Here is a 7,131-nt window from a genome sequence, read left to right as displayed (position 1 = left end):
ACTTTATTTTGAAAAAAGATTTTGTTTGGTTTTTAAAAAAATACATTATCACAAATTCAAATTTCCCTCCAATTTAAGAAGAGATAATTTTAAAAAAAAAAAAATTATCACATTAAAAACTATTCTCATGTTAGTTATATATATATATATATATATGTGTACATATTATATACGTATGAAAACATAATTTAGTATGTATCAATTTATGAGTACATATCCTACTATTAAATGTGTGACTTTATCATAAAATTTTCACTCATAAATTTATATTTTCAATTTGTTGTCATAAATTATTGAAGTTAATATAAATTTTACTTCATATTCGAAATTGTAAATGTATGTTTAAAAATTGTGCAAATAATTTTGGAAGCCCATTATTAATACACTAAAAAATACGAAAAAGTTTAAAAAGTGTACGTTTTCATATTTTGAAAACTTTATGAAAACTTTGTACAAAAAAGTGTGCCAAAAAGATTAAGGCCTAGTTTGGGAAAACTAAATAAGTGCACTTTTTGACTTTTTATGAAATATGGGTTGGATTTGTGTTGGGTTTGAAGTGATGTGTTAGAGAGGTGATGTGACTTAAATAGGATAGTGACTTTTTGACTTTTAGTCTTTTTTCAATCATGCCAAACTTGGCCTAAAAGTGCACCAAAAAAATACAAAAAAAAAAAAAAAAGTGTACATTTTCAAAAACAAGTGTAAACTCAAAAAAAAAAAAAAAAAAAAAAAAAAAATCGGAAATCAAATTTTGAGAACTTTGTCCGGTTTTTAAAATAATCAAATAAAAACTTCAAAACTTTTTAAAAAATATGTTTAGGAACCAAACATAATGATTAATATCTTATCACGAATTAATTATTTTAGTAGTAACATCACTAATTATTTTATTCTGATTAAAAAATTTTGTGTATAAAGAGTAGTTAATTTTTTATTTTTTTTTTTGTAATTGATTTGATGATTGTGAAAAAAAAAATTGATTATAAATTCAATGTATCATTTTTATTTTATTAACTACTAGCATATCACTCGCACTATACACGAGATAAAATAATATATTATTTAATTAAAAATATGATAATTATATTTAATTTTTTTATATTTTATAAAATAAAAATTAAATGGAAGTTAGTCGACCGAGATTTTCTTACTTATTTAAAATTAATAAAATCAAAAAAATTAATATGAGATATTAATCATAAGACTTCTCACTAAAAATTTCATTTTGTTTATATAAATAGGAGCATAAGATTACTTTATGTTAGTAAAACAATTCTTTTTTTTCTTTCTTTTCTCGATGTGGGATTATAAAATAAAAATTAAATGAAAACTAACCAATGAATTTTTTTTTAATTATTTAAAAGTTAATAATTGTTTGGGCGGGAAGTTTATTTTGAATCAAGTAATCTTAGCCGTTTAATCTTTAATTAGGTCAATCTTTAATTTATTTCGAATAAAAAAAATTTTAACCAATATATTTTGATAAAACCGTTAAAATCGCGGTTAAACCAGCGAATCAGTCAAACCGAAAAAAGTTCACCCTATCGGCTAGGTCAAAGGACCAACTATCTTATACAAAAATTAATTAATTAAAACTTTTAAATTTTATTTTAATTTTAAAATTTAAACTGTCTTGAACTGAAACATACACAACACTATAATACTAAATGGGAGTATAAGAGTGAAACAACTCATTTTTTTCTCATTTTCCTTATGTGGGATTGTAAAATAAAAGTTAACAGTTGTTTGGACAAGAAATTCATTTCTAATCAAACAATCTCAGTCGTTCAATTTTTAATAAGGTCAATCTTAGTTTATGTCAAATCAAACAAATCTAAGCAATATATTTTGATAAAACAGTTAAAACCGTGATTAACCAATAAATCAGTCAAATCAAAAACGATTCAGCCTAATCGGCTAAGTTAAAAGACCAACCAATTTACAACAAAATTAATTAATTAAAATCTTTAAATTTTATTTTAAAATTTAAACTATATTGAACTGAAACATGTAATACTATAATATTAAATAAGAGTATAAGATTCACTTTATATAAGTGAAACAACTCACTTTTTCTTTTTTTCTCGATATACGATTGAAATTATTTTAAAGTTAAATATTATGAGAGTTTCAAAATCTCATACAAAATTATTTTTAAAATCAAAACATGTATGTGGGATTGTAAAATAAAAGTTAAGTAGAAGCTAACCAATGGAGATTTTCTTAATTTTTTAAAGGGCAAATTACATATACACCCCTCGAGGTTTGGTTAAATTACAGATACCCCCCCTGAGGTTTCGGAAATTACATCCCGCCCCCTGAGGTTTGTATTTTCATAACAATTTACCCCCTGAGGTTTATATTTCATAACAAATTACCCCCTAATTTCTTATGCAAATATAGCATTCAGGGGGGAATTCGTAATTTCTCAAACCTCAGAGGGGTATTTGTAATTTAGCCAAACCTCGAGGGGTGTATATGTAATTTGCCCTTTTTTAAAGTTAAAAAAATAAAAAAAAAATGGTATTGATTATAGGGTTTTTCACTAAAAAAACTTCTTTTGCTTATATAAATGTAAGTATAAGATTCATTTTATATAAGTGAAACAATTTACTTTTTCCTTCTTTTCTTGATGTGGGATTGTAAAATAAAAGTTAAATAGAAGCTAACCAATTGGGATTTTATTAATTGTTTAAAATTAAGAAATTTCAATAATTTATATATATTGGAGCATAAGATTCACTTTATATAAATGAAACAATTCACTTTTTCCATTTTTTTTACCGATTTGGAATTGTAAAATAAAAGGTAATGGAAGTTAGGCGATGGAAATTTTCTTAATTTTTTAAAATTAAGAAAATTCAATAATTTTAGAATGAGGGTTTGGAACTTCTAGAAGGTTTCTCCCTTAAAACCCCTTTATAAGATTCATGTTATATAAGTGAAACAACAACTCACTTTTTCTTTCTTTTTTCGATTTGGGATTGTAACATTTTATGTATGTGAAACAACTCACTTTTTCTTTCTTTTCTTGATATTTGTAATTGTTTTAAAGTTAAATATTATGAAAGTTTCAAAATCTCATACAAAATTATTTTTAAAATCAAAACGTCTATGTAGAATTGTAAAATAAAAGTTAAATGAAAGCTAGCCAATGAGAATTTTCTTAATTGTTTAAAATTAAGAAAATAAAAAAAATGAGTATGAGAAGAAAATCAAAAAAAAATGAGTATGAGGTATTCATCATAGGGTTTCTCATTAAAAATCTTTTTTGCTTATATCAATGGAAGTATAAGATTCACTTTATGTAAGTGAAAAAATTCATTTTTTCTTTCTTTTTTCGATGTGAGATTGTAAAATAAAAGGTAAATGGAAACTAACTAAGGAGAATTTTCTTAATTGTTTAAAATTAAGAAAATTCAATAATTTTAGAATAAGGCTTTAGAGTTTCTAGAAGGTTTCTCCCTAAAAATTTAATTTTCCTTATATAATATATAAGTAGATAATGAAACAAATTTTGCTTTTTTTTCTTCTCCCGATGTGAGATTATAAAATAAATCATAAACTAATTAGAGTTTTATTTTTATATGGTTAAATGAAAGTTAGGCAATGGAATTTTTTTTAATTTTAGTTGTTTAAAATTAATATAATCAGTATGAGAAATTGGGTTTAAACCAGCGAATTGGTCAAACCCAAAATGGCTCAACCTAATCGGTTAGGTCAAATGACCAATCAACTTATATAAAAATTAATTAATTAAAACTTTTAAATGTTATTTTAATTTTAAAATTTAAACTGTCTTAAATTAAAGTATACACAATATTAGACTATTAAGATTCACTTTATATAAATGCAACAAATCACTTTTTTTTCCAATGTGAGATTATAAAATAAAAGTTAACAATTATTTGGACGAAAATTTTATTTCTAATCAAGCAATCTTAGTCTTTCAATCTCTAATCAGATCAATATTTAGTTTATTTTAAATCAAACAAATCTAATCAATATATTTTGATAAAACTGCTAAAATCGCAATTAAACCAACAAATCAATCAAATGAAAAATGCTTTAGCCTAATCGATTAAGTCATAATTAATTAATTAAAATTTTTAAATTTTAAATTAGATTGAATTAAAACATGTAGAATACTACAATATTAAATGGGATGAAAGTATAAGATTCACTTTGTATGAGTAAAAAAATTCATTTTTTTCATTCTTTTTCCGATGTGGAATTATCAAATAAAAACTAATCAATGGAGATTTTCTTAATTGTTTAAAATTAAGAAAACCAAGAAAATTAGTATGAGATATTGAAACTCTTACAAGACTCCTTACTAAATGGGATAGGAGTATAAGATTCCTTTTATATAAGTAAAATAACTCATTTTTTTCTTTCTTTTCCCAATATGTGATTATTAAATAAATGCTAACCAATTGAGATTTTCTTAATTATTTAAAATTAAAAAAACTAGTATGAGATATTGAGACTCTGTTTGGAACCATTTTCAAACGAGTTTTCTACTCCCACATTTGAATATGATATTTGGATAGAGTTGTGAAATTAATTTTCCACAACTCTGCAGAAAATTCTGTTTGAGAGCGCGATTTTCAAAAGAAAAAATTCAAAATTTGGCCTAACTGGTCGTCCCACCGGACGTCCCACCGGTCATCCGGCCGGTTGACCGGAACAGTGCAAATTTTTTTTTTTTTTTGCAATTGATATGTTAATTTTTATATATTTGAAAAAAATATTTTCTGAATTTTTTATGTCCTTTAATAGAATTTTGAGTTGTATGTTTGGTTATGAGTTGTAAGTTTTTGTATCAAATATCAAATGTCACATCAAAAATTTCTCACTCAATTCAAAACTATTTTCGAAACTCTTTCACCAAACAAATTTTTCACACTCAAATCATAATTCCAAAACTTACAAACTCAAAATACAACTCATACTCTCAAATCATAGTTACAATACGCAACCTAAAACTTTCACAAGACTACTCATTAAAAATATAATTTTCTTTATATAATATATAGATTTTAACTTATTTTATTTTTATTAACTATTTTAATTCAAATAACCCTTCCCAAACAGGTCCATGTATGTCATCCATCACGACAATTACTTCTCACAGTAGTTACCCATTTATTAATCCAGATTAATAAAAGCCATTAAAATGATGCCACAAATTTCTGATTCTGTTTTTGTTTTTGTCTCTCTACCATCATAACCTCTAGGGAAAGCAATAGCAAAAGAGAGGATTGATGGAAGGTGAGATCAAGAACTTCATAGTGGTATGGATCACAGTCTTGGCATCTCTATTCTATTGTCACACCATTGGTAAGTTCATCCCCAAAGGTACAACTAGACTCTTCACACTCCTTCCAATCATATCCCTCTTTCTCTTCCTCCACCTCAAGCTTACCACCATCCACCTTGGCTCCATCACCTGTTTCTTCATAGCATGGCTTGCCAATTTCAAGCTCCTCCTCTTTGCCTTTGGTCAAGGCCCCTTATCATCACCATCATCATCATCACCACCCATCTCATTCCCAAGATTTGTCCTCATAGCTTGTCTACCCATCAAGATTCACCACCACCCACCACCACCTCCAAACCTACAAAAACCATCGAAAATAGAAATCAAAGAATACCCATCTCATAAATCACCTGAAACAGTTCTTCTACGTGTACGGAATCCGATCACAGAACCAGACACAACCCGCTCAACTAAGCTGGGATCCAAAGGGTACCACAAATCACCTCTAGATTATGCTACAAAGGTTGTGTTTATAGCTATACTTCTTCAAGTGTACAAGTATAAAGAGCATGTACATCCCAAGCTCATCTTGTTGGTTTATTGCTTCCATGTCTATGTCTCTCTTGAGCTCTTGCTAGCCCTAATGACAGTCTTGGCTCGAGCCATAGGCCAAGTAGAGCTCGAGCCACCCTTCAACGAGCCTTACCGGTCTAGCTCGCTTCAAGACTTCTGGGGAAGAAGGTGGAACCTCATTGTAGCGAGTATTCTACGCCCCACCGTATACGATCCTGTCAGGCGAATTTCTGGCCGTCTGATGGGGAAAAAGTGGGCCTCAGTCATGGCAATCATAGCCACTTTTTCGGTGTCCGGTTTGATGCATGAGCTGGTTTTTTACAACATGGGAAGAGAAAAGCCCACGTGGGAAGTCACGTGGTTCTTTGCCATTCATGGGGTGTGTTTGGTATTGGAAATTTGGGTGAAAAAGGCATTATATGGGAAGTTCAGGTTGCCGGCGATCGTGTCGGGGCCGGTGGTGGTGGTGTTTGTGGTGGCCACCGGTTCTTGGCTGTTCATTCCTGCGTTCTTGCGTTGTCACGCCGATGTTAGGGTTAGGAGAGAGATTGCAACATTTGTAGAGTTTGTGAAGGAAATTGTTTGGAGTTTTGGATTTAGATCTTTCAATGTTGTGAGTGTACCTCATGGTGATTAGATGGCTCAAATTTCTACTTGTGTATTTTTTTTTTTTTTATTTTGTAATGGAATAATTGGTAATTTAATATTCTATTTTGATTTCAGTATTGCATTTTCAAAAAAAAAATTCATACGTAGTCAATGGTTTATTTTCATGTACATCAAGAGAGAGATAATGAGGACTTTTTGTTTTCAACGAGAGAGATGTACGACGATAAGGGCAGCTTGTTCTTATACTCACAAATGATTTCTTTGTTTATAACGATTGATTTTATGAAAGTATTTACTTTTCTTTTGCCTCTTTTGTTTCTATAGAAAGAGACAGAAGTTGGAGTAATGGTGAAGAGAATGTCAGCCTATCTTTATTTCAAAGTCAAAAATAATTAAGGAATATTTTAAAATTTAAAATGGCATAAACATTATAAACGGTAATTTTTAATTTTAATGACATGTTCATTGCAACGGTATGTAATTTTATTCTTTTATATTTTTTCTTCTACTAATGGTAAGAAAAATAATAAAAATAAAAAACTGATAAGAAAAATAAGAACAGATGGTGATGTATGCAGGATTTTTTTTTTTCTTGTTTTTTCATCCTACAATGTTAGAATAGTAATAGTCCAATCATCTAGAAACTTACATCATAGGAGAGACAAATAATTACTTAAGTTTTTTCA

At 27.9% G+C, this 7,131-nt stretch overlaps 1 pseudogene across 1 annotated transcript; it reads left to right on the top strand.

The window, feature by feature from the left end:
* Positions 1-5,187: 5,187 nt before the first annotated feature.
* Positions 5,188-6,558, top strand: LOC114277930 (acyl-CoA--sterol O-acyltransferase 1 pseudogene; annotated as a pseudogene). Its single transcript, XR_014340852.1, has one exon. The product of XR_014340852.1 is annotated as an acyl-CoA--sterol O-acyltransferase 1 pseudogene (transcript).
* The last annotated feature ends 573 nt before the right edge of the window (positions 6,559-7,131 follow it).

The sequence above is a fragment of the Camellia sinensis genome, chromosome 9, assembly GCF_055761805.1.
Source record: "Camellia sinensis isolate YWXY chromosome 9, ASM5576180v1, whole genome shotgun sequence".
NCBI classification, from domain to species: Eukaryota; Viridiplantae; Streptophyta; class Magnoliopsida; order Ericales; family Theaceae; genus Camellia; species Camellia sinensis.
Note: the sequence above shows the minus strand (reverse complement) of the source record. Positions and strands in the feature narration are given on the sequence as shown.